This window comes from Mustela lutreola, chromosome 7 (assembly GCF_030435805.1).
Source record: "Mustela lutreola isolate mMusLut2 chromosome 7, mMusLut2.pri, whole genome shotgun sequence".
Lineage (NCBI taxonomy): Eukaryota > Metazoa > Chordata > Mammalia > Carnivora > Mustelidae > Mustela > Mustela lutreola.
The window spans coordinates 132,175,110-132,189,701 of record NC_081296.1 but is presented as its reverse complement, the minus strand read 5'-3'; the positions used below and the strand labels follow the sequence as shown (position 1 = coordinate 132,189,701).

At 40.0% G+C, this 14,592-nt stretch overlaps 1 long non-coding RNA gene across 8 annotated transcripts in view; it reads left to right on the top strand.

Moving 5' to 3' along the window:
* The window catches only part of LOC131836797 (uncharacterized), a 140,603-nt gene that overhangs the window by 52,778 nt on the left and 73,233 nt on the right, over positions 1–14,592 (top strand). The gene's annotated exons all lie outside the window — the stretch shown is intronic.

Below are 14,592 nucleotides of genomic sequence, written 5' to 3'. Positions count from 1 at the left end.
TGGACATCGAAACCTACAGTCAATGACCCGGTATTGCCACATACTCAGAATAGTGGCATCAAAATACCTGGGTAACTGACTTGCTTGGTTTTTATTCCTGTATGTCACTTCAAAAATCAGTTTTTCAAAGAATATGTTTCAGGATCTCTTCAAATGCTGGAAAGAAGAAATGAATAAGACTCACATTCACAAAGCAATAGGAGAAAGCAACATCCTCAGTTGTCTGATAGGGAATATTTGGGCCATAGTGATTTTAGAAGAAGAGAGGACAGGTAGGTATTGTAGATTCGGGAATGACAGGAGAGTAGGATGTTTGTAAATTGATGTCCAGTTTTCAGATTAACCAATGTTTCTATCAGTACAAATAATAAAGTGGCATATGTTCAGTTCTGTTCCCTGTGCAAGGGCACCGTTGTCCTATGAAAGAAAAATGGAAAGGCCAGAGGTGACATCTATGTGCACCTTGTCCGGTTAGAGTGACCCGCCATGGTGGGTGTTTAGTAATGACAGTAGGAGAGGGTGGGGAGCGTGGGGAAAGAACCATGGTACAAGCACAAACCTGTGCCACGACGGATCCCCTGCTGGTACCAAGACGGAAGTGATCCATTTGTCCCTCTGCCAGAGCAGTGTGTGTGTGTACCCACACGCATTACACACCTGACGCATCATATGCTTTAAATGTCTGGGTTTCGGTGCCAAGTAAGAATGAGACAAGTGCAGAGGGGGGACTCTTGTGGACATTTTAAAATTTTCTGGCTGTCCACATTCCAGGGTCTTCACTGTCTAGTATACCTGAAGGAAGTTCACAGAAGGTCACAGTCTGTCGTAGGTACTACCCCTCCCCCCAACTAGGGAAGCCGAGGAGCCAAATTCTCCTCCTTTCTATGCCTGCACAAGCTGACATGGACGAATGCCTTGGGCTACACCAACTGGGGGCTATCCCCCAAAATGTAGACTCTTGGAGGAAGTGTTCATAAAGATGTCAGAACAGTAGAAGTCATTTTTTATGGCAAAAGTAGCAGCAGGAAGCAGACTAGATTGTTCTTCCCGCCAGACCAGGAGCTCACTCTTTTCCTCCTATTTTCCAAGTCCACTTCTTGAGTCTCCTCTTGAACCTGAGAAATGTTGATATCCTTCTAATAAATGTCCTTTTTGCTTCCTTCCACTAGCCAGAGTTGGCTTCTGCTACGTGCAGCTAAGAATCCTGGCACCATTATAGATTCTGGAGTCTTCCATACATACCCTTCCTGAATCTTCCCCAGCCTCTCAAGAACTACTTTTTTTTTTTTTTTTTTTTTTTTTTTTTAAGGATTTTGTTTATTTATTTGCCAGAGAGAGAGAGAGAGAGAGAGAGAGAGAGAGAGATCACACACAAGTAGGGGGAGCATCAGGCAGAGGGAGGAACAGGTCCCCTGCTGGGCAAGGAGCTTGACACAGGACTTGATCCCAGGACCCTGGGATGAGGACCTGAGCCTAAGGCAGACACTTAACCAACTGAGCCACCCAGGTGTCCCAGAACCACTCCGTATGTTAGCTCTCCATGACTTGGCTCAAACTAGACAAGCAAACTAGCCCAAACCATTTACCCTCATATGTCTGTTTCTTCCTGTGGGAAACAGGGTAAAGGCTCTTGTCCAGGTCCCCCTCAACCCCCACCTCCTGACCAATTCCCTTGTTTTCCTGTGTAGTCTCCTCATAGAGTGGCATGATCCCTTTTCTTGGGATCTGTGAGTATAATAAATTGGCGTTCATTGTTTAGAGTCTCCTGGTCTGATGAACTTGTCAAAGATAATAATAGAACCTAATTGTCAAATACTTCCCCTGTTCTAAAGTAGAATCCAGATGAGGTTAAGGTCTAGAAAGATCTAAATGTATAAGTGTAAATGTGGAGGTGGCCAAATAGTATTGAATAAATTGAACTAGATAAAAAAAAAATCATTAAAAAAATCTGAAAAGTGGAAACCCGATATTGTTGGGCATTCATTTAGCATATGATAGAGTGAATAGACAAACAGATGGGTGCCAGGCCATATATAACAATAGAACTTATCCTCTGTGGCAGCTGGCCTAGAAGAGTCAGGACTTGGTCAATGACTGCTAGCTTCCCTAATTTTTACCTCTGTCCCAACTCAGAGCAATGAGAGAAAGACAAATATGTTCCCTGAATCAATCATAGAGGGTGCCCTAATTCTAATTAGTGGGCCCTCAACTTCCCAATGCTGACAGTCTCCAGAGAGGGCATACCGTAAGCCTTCCTTTTCTCTTTGGTTCCCCTGTATTTAAATCTCCATTAAATCCAACTGATGGTGGCTGATTCCCTTGGTATAGCATATGTATATATTTTATATGTATACATACATGTTGTGTGTGTGTGTGTATGTGTGAGTATGATTTATTGTAAGGACTGGGCTCATGTGACTATGGAGTCTGACAAGTCCTAAGATCTGTACTCAGCCAACTGGATACCCAGGAGAGCCAATGGTGTTCCAGCCTGAAGGCCAGAAGGCGTGAGACTCAGGAAGATCTGATGCTTCAGTTTGGTTAAGAAGGGAAATAAAAACCCCTTGTCCCAGTTTAAAGGCAGTCAGGTGAGAAGAATTTCCTCTCTCTCAGGGGAGGGTGAGCTTTAGGTGTTCTTTGGGTCTTCAACTGATTGGATGAGACCCACCCACATTGGGGAAGGCAAATTGCTTTATTCAGTCTACCAATTTAAGTGTCTGAAAACCCTCACAGAAACATCCAGAATAATGTTTGGCCAAATATCTGGATACCCCATGGCTCAGTTAGGTTGATGCATAAAATTAACCATTATACCCACCAAATTAATTCCTTTTTCCAAATTTCCAGTTTGGGGCTGATTGTACTTTAACTCCTTCCCCTCCCCATAATCTTGCAGCATATTTTACTAATTCCTCATATTTTCTTCCTCTCTGATCCTTGCTCTTAGAGACTTTTTTTCCCTCTTCATTTCAACAACTACCCCCAGCATTTGATTGCCACCACTTAGCTAGTAGATATTGTTAGATATTTTTAAAAGATTTTTATTTATTTATCAGAGAGAGAAAGGGGGAGAGAGCGAGCGCAGGCAGACAGAATGGCAGGCAGAGGCAGAGGGATAAGCAGGCTCCCTGCTGAGCAAGGAGCCCGATGTGGGACTCGATCCCAGGACGCTGGGATCATGACCTGAGCCGAAGGCAGCTGCTTAACCAACTGAGCCACCCAGGCGTCCCTTAGATATTTTTTTAAAACACCAAACTAAATTTTATATTTTATTGTAAGACAGCACTTCCTAAAATGCCTTTAAAAAAAAAAAAATCACATTTGTTCCTTCCTCAAGAGGAGCTAGCTACCTAACATAGTGAGTTTTCAACCCCACCTATACATTAGAATAAATCAGCCAAGGTACTAAAAAACAACCAGCCAAACAACCAAACAAGAGCACTGATACTTAAGCCTCATATCAGGCCAAATAGACTCAGGTTGAGATGAAGATAACTGTATTTTTGAAAAGCAACTCCAGGTGATATTATGTGTAACTCGGATTGAGAACCACTGTCAGATCAACAGATCAAGCCAAACTATTTCCATCTGGTAGTGAAGGCTATTAAGAAAATGATCCTACATATGTGGATATACTTTCAGTTCTTCACAAACTCCTTGATAATAATAAGGATACTTGCTAATTCCTGTGTTCTATTGATTTTGTCTCTGAATTACCAACTCTCTAAGAGAGGGACCTGGGATGTTGAAATAAATTAAATGTCCTCAAAGTTTTCTATATCAGGGATCGTGGGAATCTGCAGAAGAATATCTTGCAGCATCTCAAGTTTTGATGTGCAGTGAATCACTTGGGGGATATTGTTTATATGAAGATTTGGAAGGGGTCACTGAGAGCCTCGAGGTCTAACAAAGTCCCAGTGCTGTTTGTTCTGCCACACTTGAGTAGCCATGACTCCCCATTGAAATCACTGGAGGAGCTTCAGGAACTACTGATGCTTACAATTCACCCTTAGAGATGATGATTTTAATTAGCCTGGGTGCAGCTTGAGCACCGGGATTTTAAAAAGCTCCCCACAGGGGACACCTGGGTGGTTCAATCAGTTAATCCGCTGCCTTCGGCTCAGGTCAGGATCCCAGAGTCCTGGGATCGAGTCCCACATTGGGCTCCTTGCTCAGGGGGAAGCCTGCTTCTCCCTCTGCCTCTGCCTGCTGCTTTGCCTGCTTGTCCTATCTCTCTCTGACAAATAAATACACAAAATCTTAAAAAAAAAAAAAAAAAAAAAAAAACCTCCCCACGGGAAAGCAGTGTGCTGCCAAGTTGGTGAACCACTATTGACCAGATTCATCTCTTGGTCTACCTTTACTCTCCCACAGATCTGGATCACTATTCTTTTTCATCTTCATTAAACAACATCCTATAATTTGTCAAGCTCTGCTCAAAAACTGACTTCCTTTTCCAAGATACCTTCCTTCCTTCCTTAAGTAACTCAGTTTATAATAATCTTCCTTTGGTTTATTTTAGCACACATGTATACTACTGTATCACCTGATTACTCACAGGCCTTTCAAGTTAGGAATGTATCCAAGTTTTGTTCCCTGAAACTTTACTATAGGGCTTTGCAGACTGTGATTGGATCTTCCTGGGCACTGTCTACACATACCTCTTCCACTCAGTGCCTTAAACACTGTCAGAAAAATTATCCAAAACTTGGAAATAAGCAAAAGGTATCATTGTGTGCTTAAGCTCAGATCTGGGCTTGATTTTCTATTGACCGGTCTATTTTACAATGCTAGAAGTGCATAGGCTAACCTGTCAATTTTTGTCCAGTAGAGATGCAAATAATACCTGTTTATTGGAAGTGATAACCTGAGAGGTCATGGGTTACTGCTCCCATAAGACGTTCGTCAATTTTGTATGTGACCTGGCAACCTTAACATTCATTTATGAAATTGGCTATATATATCTCACTGGTTCACTCATTAATTAATGAGTTGAGTAAAATCTTTGACATGTATGATTTTGAATGAGAGTCATGATTTTACCTTTTTGAAAACTGCTTTAAAATGTTGGAACACTTACATAGAAGTTGAATCAATGCATGGAGAAATTAATTCGATTGAAGAGGCAAGCCATAAAATTTCATATCTGAAGAGACAATACTTCTTGCAAGTGTAAAATGGAGTAATCAATATATCAAATAACACATGAGAAACTCTAAGTAGCAATAATTTCAAATAGGAACAGGTCATACTGATTTGCACACTCAGTTGTGGAGGACAGCCATTCAGCCCACAGTTTTCAGCTGATTTTCCCCTCCCTGTGCATTTAATCAATGCAAATAAAGGTTGAAGACCGTGAGGCAGTAGTGGTAGGAGTCACAGCTGGGAAATCACACACATAGTTCACATCTTGGTTCTGCCCCTCATAGCTGTTCTCTGTAAATAGGGTTTAATAAATCCCTATGAGAAGCGCCTAGTGTATACTGGGTGCTTAATAAATGCTCTGTTCCTCATGAGCATCTCAGAGGACGACAGCAGTGGACCACTGCCTCCTGGTTTGGAAACCCGAGTTTGGAGAAAGAGTTAAAATGACTGAATACTGTTTATATAGGGTCATAAAAACACCATCTGCTGGCTCTAGCCAGTTAAGCTCTTACAAAGCTGACATACACGAATGCTGTCCTGATACGGAGGGGATGGCCAAGGTTTGGCTCTCTCTATCATTATTCGATGAGCTGCCATCTCGGGACCAGTCTCCAGTTTACCCATCACAGAACCCGGTTGTTGAACATTTAAAGATTTATTTTGGCTCTTAAATATTTATACTTTCCTCCAACCTTTTATTGCTATAGTTACTGGTAAGGAAAAAACAAGACTCAGGAGGTCCCTGTGTGGCATATCAGCAGTTCCAGACTTTCTGTTAGATTGGGGTATGTTTTATGTTGAAGTAGACTCAGATGACTGGGTTAGTATTAAACTCTCATTTTGCATGAGGCTAGATGTGTCTCTGATAAAACAGTAAGGTCTATTCCTCTTTATACCCAGTAATCAACAAGGTAAAGACCACTCACTCTGCAGTACACAATACTGAACCAGAAGCGAAAAGCGACAGATCTTAGACCTTAGTGGGGGTTTGCCTCCAATAAACCTGCAGCTGAAGGTTGTCCCAGTGGTAGACGAGAACTCAGTGATTGCTCCTGCCGCTGCTCGCAACACCTGTGTTTGTATCCTCAGTACCCATTAAGCATAATGATGGGCTGACTCCACATCCCTGGGACATTTGGCCTCATCTGGATGATTAAGGAGAATGAAATATATATCCCAGACACCTGCCAACCTGCAATAATAATGGCCTGTATTTACATAATGTTTTCCTCTAAGACTCTCAGAGCCCCTTGTCTTTGAAAGTCTATTTTTTGATGGGGAGAGAGAGATAATCTTATTTCCATTTTGCACGGTCTTAGAGCTGTGGAAAGGACCTAAATGTCTGGTCATTTTGGCAGCCATATGGTATGCCAAACTTCACTGCATATTGATACCACCTGGAGTTTTTTTGTTTTTGTTTTGTTTTGTTTTTGTTTTTTTAAATAGGCTCCATGCCCAGTGTGGAGCCCAATGCAATGCAGAGCTTCAACTCACAACCCTGAGATTAAGACCTGAGCTCAGGTCAAGAGGTAGATGCTTAGGGGCACCTGGGTGGCTCAGTGGGTTAAAGCCTCTGCCTTCTGCTCAGGTCATGATCCCAGGGTCCTGGGATTCAATTTCTATGTAAGTGTTCCAACATTTTAAAGCAGTTTTCAAAAAGGTAAAATCATGACTCTCATTCAAAATCATACATGTCAAAGATTTTACTCAACTCCTCTCTCTGTCTGCCTGCCTCTCTGCCTACTTGTGATCTCTCTCTCTCTGTCAAATAAATAAATAAAATCTTAAAAAAAAAAAAGAGTTGGACGCTTACCCCATCATTCAGAGATCTTTAACAACTCTGGTAACTGACTCGCTGGGCAACAGGATATTTAAAAGTTCTCTGGTTATTGGAATGTGCAGAGAACCTTGGAGACCCCAAGCATAGAGGTGTTTGTTCTGTGAAGTAGTAATGGTAGAAAGCATTTCAGATGTTAGAATTATTCTTCCCCACTGACTTTTCCTTCTTTATTTCTGTTTTTGACTCCTGACCAACCCTGATAATAAGGAGGAGAGCCATTTGAAATATAGCCCAGTTCCAGAATTCTTGGGTTGACCCCTACCCTGTCTCCAACCACTATTAGGTTAGCTCAGATCACCAACCTCCTGCAGGAAGTATATTTTGGTGGAGTATTCAGAGAGAAGACAAATCAATGTATAACTGTAGTTTGAAAAGGAGACAACAACAAATTTATCCCTTGGGAATTCTATATATGGCTTTGAATTTGTAGAAAATTTGGGAGATATCATTTTCCCATCAGTGGACTGGGTTTTTTTTTTTTTTTTTAAGATTTATTTATTTTTTTGAGAGAGAGCCAGAGAGCTCACAAGTAGGCAGAGAGGTAGGCAGAGAGAGGGGGTAGAAGCAGGCTCCCTGCTGAGCATGGAGCCCAATGTGTGGCTCAATCCCAGGACCCTGAGATCATGACCTGAGCCGAAGGCAGAGGCTTAACCCACTGAGCCTGTCATAAATTCTACTCCAATTCCTTTCCTGTCACAAAGATGCTCAGGTTGTACTAAGGGTTGGAAAAGCCAAGGGGCAGCCAGTGTATCTTGGGTCCCTGCATCAATGCCTGTGACTCAGCCATGTCTTCCGGCGTGGAACCCATTTTGCTCAAAGGTGTATCAATCTGATCGATTCTGCCACTCGCAGGGTTGTTTTATGAACATGGCTTTTGCCTGAGGGGAAAGTAAGACTAGCTTTCCAGATGTTGAGGTGCCTCCCCATCTGGCTGAAAAGAAGTGGGAGTAAAAGAAAGGCAAAACAACTGTGAAGCATGAGAAATACAGAGAGACCACAAGAAACGGGAGACAACCTGAGAAAAGGCAGTAAGACTTTACCAGCTTAATGGTGAATCTGTTTTTTTAGTGTTAAAGTTAAAAGTCATGTCCTCCACTGCCACTATCAGGGAGTAAATGAAGTGATGAGAAAATGCATTAAGGAAGCCTGGATTTCTTCCTGCTAACTGGTTCCATAGGTCCTTGGAAAGTTCTAGATTCTCATCGTTATTTGAATGTGTCTCCTTTGAGCAGTCACTTCCTTTCTATGGTCCTTTTGGTGCCTCTAATTGTTAGGATAGTTTCTGTTTATTTCTGGAGGCACATGGACATCCATAGACATTTAGGGTATTTGAGTAATTCTCAACAGAGATTAGGTGAGTTAATGGGAGGGTGTTTTACTTTCCCAGGGCTGCCATAATCTGGGTGGGTTAAACACAGAAATTTATTCTCTCACAGTTCTGGAGGCTAGAAGTCTGAAATCAAGGTGTTAGTACAGCCACACTCCCCTTGAAGGCTCTAGGAAAGACTCTTTCCTTGCCTCTTAGTTACTGGTAACTCCTGGGAATCTTGCCATTCCTTGGCATGTGGTTGTGTCACTTCGATGTCTAACTCTGTCATCACATCTTTCATCCATGTGTGTTTCCTGTGTCTTCTCTTCTATAATGACACTGGTCATTGGGTTTAAGGTCCAGCCTAAATACAGGATGATTTCATCTTGAGATTCTCGACTAATTTAATCTACAAAGATGAGATCATGTCTGGAGGTTCCAAGTGAGAACTAATTTTGGGGGACCACTATTCAACCATTACAAAGGAATGAGAGAAACATAAGAAATAAGATTGATGGACAGGTTGAGAATGGGGCTTAGACCAGTGATTCTTAACATTGCTTGTTTACTAGCAACCCTGTTATTCTGAGTAACTCCATCTAGAGTGGAGCCTGATCAATGTAAAAAAATCTGACTTAGGGGCTGGGCATGTAAGATACATGGATGAAGAGGGTTGATCTAAAGTAAGAGGGAGGAATGGGGAATCTGGGGGTTAGGGAGCTTCCATGCTGCATTGTAAAGCATTCAGATTTGATTTGGCAATTTTTCCCAAACAAAATGGGTTTGCAGGCCTTGAAAGGCTGCCAATACAAACTCTTAGAAACTCTTCTATTGTATCTTAGATCTCCTTTGCCCTCTTTTCCATGCCCTAGACTTTGGAGTAATTGTTTTCGAGAGTTCTGTTATGGGTCCACTTGGCAATGATTCAGGACACTTTTCTGAAGCTCAAGTGTCTCTCTCTAAAAGATCTAACTCCCTTCCCAGTATTCCTTTGTAATGGTGAAATCTGGATCTGTGCCCAGCCTTGTCACCTAGTAGTTATATGACCTTGATTACCTATCCAAGGTTGCTTATGTTTGTTTTACAGATGAATTTATTAATATTGACCTTACCAAATTATTGTTAGGATTCGATTATTACAAGGTCTAAAACACGTTAGTCTCTTTCTCTGCTTCTTGTCCTTCTCAGATTATTACCTTTTTTTTTTTTTTTTTTTAACAAAATAAACACTATCAGTTATTGGACAATATGTACTACCATTATTTATCTTTTAAATAGCAATGTTTTAATAGCTGACTTTCTTTTTAAAATATTTATTTATTTAAGTTTTGTTAGTCCTGATATAGTACAATATTGGTTTCTGGAGTAGAATTCAGTGATTCGTCCCTTACTTACAGTGCCCAGTGCTCCTCTTACGAGTGCCCTCTTTAATCCTCATCCCCCGTCTGGCCTGTCCCCCACACACCTCCCTCCACCAACCCTCAGTTTGTTCTCTGTCATTAAAAATCACTTATAGTAGGGTACCTGGTGGCTCAGTGGTTTACGCCTCTGCCTTTGGCTCAGGTCATGGTCTTGGGGTCCTGAGATCGAGCCATGCGTCGGGCTCTCTGCTCTGCGGGGAGCCTGCTTCCCCCTCTCTCTCTGCCTGCCTCTCTGCCTACTTGTGATCTCTCTCTGTCAAATAAATAAATAAAATTTAAAAAAATGACTTATAGCTTGTTTCCCTCTCTCCTTTTTTTCTAATAGCTGGCATTTTCTGAGTGCTGTATATATGCGGAAAACTTTAAAGAGTTTTGCACACACAGTTTCACAATTCCACTTTCTCATTTGTAAAGAGGGATAAATAGTAGATACATAATATACAAAAGATATATAAATTGTATATACACACATATATCAATTATATGTGTCGTTTATTTCCTCCTTACAAATGAGGAAATTGCAGCTCGGAGACAGGAAGAAATTCATCCAAAGACACACAGCAATTTTGACTGCAAAAACTGCATTATTATCCACTATGTAGTTCTCCAACTCACGTGTCAACTATGTGAGGACAGAGACCTGTGTCAGGTGGGACTGATGACTTACCCATGGGCATCTTTCAGAAAGTTCTTGTAAACATTGGGGGATAGTCCTGTCTTCTAAAGGCCCAAATCTAGATTACTCAGAGTCCTCAAGGGTGCCTGGTGGGTCTTGGTATTCATGCATATAGTGCCAGTATTCTCATCTCATAGGGTGAATTATCAGTAGTGATGGCTAGTTAAAAAACCCAAATAGGAGCATTGCATAAGTGTTTTGTGAGAAACTGAAATAGTTGTTTCATTATCTCAGATACATTTTTAGGCTATGGAAATAATTAGACCAAGAGAACCTATAGATCCATAAAGTTGGCAAAGCAATTAAGAAGAGGGTGAGAGAAAAGGGACACCACATTTTGGTAGATAAAGTAAATTAGTTTTTTATCTTAGCATAATGTTTTATAACCTAGGTGTTCCTCATTAAAGTGACATATTATATTTTTATAGTCATATACAATAAAAATTGTTCCTGGCATATGGTAGGTGCTCAGCAAAGAGGTCTGTCTTTGAATTGATTGAAAAAAACGAAACAAAACAAAACAAAACAAAACAACTTCAAAACTTTGGATAATATTTAAAATACCTCTCAAAATAAATACATGCTTACAATCAACCAAGATGTTGGAGTGAGGGCCCAAATAAGAAACAAGTAGTAGTAAATAAACCCAATTGTCTTACAAGTGAAAATACTGATGGGCTTGGGGGAATAAGAGCTAATCTAGGTAACTTTGGAAAACAGTATTTTGGTTAGATGCTGTAAGACTAAAGGTGAAAAGAGTTGGACACAAATGTTATACTTTAGTTAGTCTATCTTTTTGTCAGGAGTATGAATGGCTTCGCAGTTGTATGGCTAAACATTTTCTGGTTACACTGTGGTGGAACAAGTAAGTGAGTGCATTGTTAAAAATGAGAGCCAGGCTCCTCAGTGTTGAAGAAAGAGGTTATAAGTAAAAAAAAGGGGAATGAGCGGAGTTAGGCTGGTGGTGTTGGATTGAAATTAGAAGTGTCTATATAAACTCGTGTTTTAAAATATGTACCCAGATAAACTGATAATGAGATATATAGAAATGACAGTGTAAGTATGGGTTTGTATACAAACTAGTATTTCCAAACTGTGTCTGCTTACAGGGCCAAGGAACTATGACATTCCAGTAGCAATGAGCACATATGGAGCCTAGATCCTGTTTCTAAATCTCATTTTTTGATGAGAAAAAGAAAAAATCAGGGCTCCTTTGGGGAGAAATTACTGATGCTAGGGCTGGGGCGAGGAAGTACAAAATGAGCCTGGAGCATCTTACAAATCAGAAAGTAAAGAAGTTCTAAAAAAATAAATAAATAAAGTGATGACACTATACTGAAAGAAAACAGAGGCACGGCTAATGGGACACCGAATGGCTAAAGTGGTCAATGTGAGAAACATCCTAACTAACGGTAATATTAAAAATAAATATCTATGTGTTCATCCTGATGTGAATAAAGAAATCAATAAATGGGAGAAGAGACAGCTCTTCTTTACAGAATTCCAACCTATACATGGAGAAGGAATGTGGGAAATAGTAGGTCTCCAGCAAGCAACATCACAGCAGTAATTGTTGCAAGGAAGATGCATGGGTTGATGCTAAAGTCAGAGGCAAACGTTTGAGGAGAAATAGTGTATTAGTGTCTGTCCCAAGATCCTCATCAATTACAAAGGGAGAAATAGAGACTTTACAGTGGAGAAACCCAAGAGACATTGCCTTTACCATGTGATCAAAGTTAGTATCACAAATTGTAAGATATGTTGGTTGATATTATGTGATATTATGGTTGATATTATTATAGTATTTGATTATTATTATTATATTTGATTATTATTATGACGTTATGTTCCTCCTGATAGGATGTCCAGAGAAGGGCACAGCATTGCTTTTGTGGTATTCTGTAATATTCCTAAAATATATAACCTCAAACTAATCAACTGGACATAACAAACAAACCCAAACTGATAGACATTTTACCGAATAACTAACTAGTATCCATCCAAAGTAACAATAGTGAAAGACAAGGGTAGACTGAGGAACGGTCTATGATTGGGAGCTAAAAACACAACAACAGGGGTGCTTGGGTGGCTCATTCATTAAGCATCTGCCTTTGGCTCAGGTCATGATACCAGGGTCCTGGAATCGAGCCCCACATTGGGCTCCCTGCTCAGCGGGAAGACTGCTTCTCCCTCTTCCACTCCCCCTCCTTGAGATCCCCCTCTTGCTGTCTCTCTGTCAAATGAATAAGTAAAAATCTTAAAAAAAATAAAGACACAATAACAACTGAATTCAGTGTGAGGTACGAGGAATAGGAAACAGACAGTAGGAGAAAAATTTGAGTAAGATCTGTAGTTCAGTTATTAGTCTTGAAGCACTGGTAATTTCCTGGTTTAATAATTGTATTATGGTTATGTCATTTGTTAAAATTAGGGAAAGCTTAGTGAAGGTAATATGGGACCTCTGTTTTATTTTTGCTATTTTATTCTGCCTAAAATTATTTTAAAATAAAAAATCAAAAATCAATGCGATAAATTTGGGCAGTGAGAGTATGGGTCATTTTTGTATTTTATTTTTTTCTCTTAGAAAGATTAAAAGTAGTTTTTGATTAACAAAACAAAACAAAACAAAACCCTTGGCAACAAAAACAAAAAGCCCTTAAAAATTAAAGATTTTAAGAATTCAGGATCAAGATGAAAGGTTAGACATTTTCATACATAGTATTTACCAGGCATTAGACTCTTTTTCTTCCTTGTATTTAGGCATTTGTGGAGATCAAGTGATATAACGTATGTATGTAAAAATTCTTTGCAAAGCATAAAACATACTATATAAATTACTGTCCTTTCTTCTATTGCCCTCATTTTCTTCTTGTTCATGCTATTACCTGTCAGTGTTAATTTTATTTATGTTATTAATTTTTAAAGTGTTGTAGAGAAAAATGATAGGAACTTTGGTGTAAGACAGATCAGCCTGTTACATAGTAGCTGCTTAATAAATATTTGTTGAGTAAATTGAATGAATGAATATGAATGAGTCTTGACTCTTTGACTTACTCACTTTGTTATCTTCGGAAGTTATTCAACTTCTTGAAGAATTGTCTTCATACATATAAAGTGGGGGTGATACTCCTGCTTTGAGGGGTTATTCTGAATTTGAAGGATAAGAGGTGTGTGCAGGGTCTGGTGCCATGCCATGACCGTAGTTCTTACACTCTCATTGTCTTCACTCTATTTCTCTTCTATTGTTTTCTTTACTTCTAACTAAAATGAACTATTTCCCCATCTTCCCTTGGTCAAAAATGTTGTCTATGCTTTTTGGTTCCTCTCAAGTAGTCTTTCTTCACTTAGTCCTCTAACATTTTATTCCTGTCTTTCTTGTGGTTTATTATGACGTGTAAATTTGTGTATATGTGTGTATTTTTGTGTGTGTGTGTGTGTGTGTGTGTGTGTGTGTGTGTTAGATTCAATCCTCTTTTATACTGTAAATTTCTTGATGTGCCATTTTGGTTTCTTACCTGCTAGTCCAGTGGCTGCCACACAGGAAATGCTAAGCTGTAAACCCTGTGATGGAAAGGAGACCATGTTTATGTTGTTTAGCATTATTTCTCCTGAGCTTACTCTTGTGTCCAGCAGATGGTAGGTAGTCAGTAACTATAAGATTGGATAAATACGAAGTAGGCAGGCAAAGATATTTTAATGTTGAATGATTTTGGCTACCTTTCGATCCTTCTGTAATTTCTGATTATTTAAGTCCATTTTTAAATATTGTACCAGCTCTCTGCTCTTACTGTCTGAAGAGCTACATTAAAGTAGTTTTATGGTTGACTTCTACTTCCTTGTCTATTTAAATTCCTATCATACTTCCAATCTTCGTGTGCCTTTCCGGTTCTTATTTATTTTTTAATTTTTGTTTTGTTTTGTTTTTGAATATTAGATTTTAAAAGAGAGAGAGAGCAAGAGAGGGAACACAAGCAGGGGGGAGTGGGACAGAGGGAAGCAGGCTTCCGGATGAGCAGAGAGCCCAATGCGGGGCTCAATCCCAGGGCCCTGGGATCATGACCTGAGCCAAAGGCGGATACTTAATGACTGAGCCACCCAGGCGCCCCCTCAGGTTCTTATTTATTAGACTATTTCCAAATTCCCAAATAAACTCTACAGTCTTCTTACCATGAGCTTTTCGGGCCTGCTGTTCTTTCTGTCT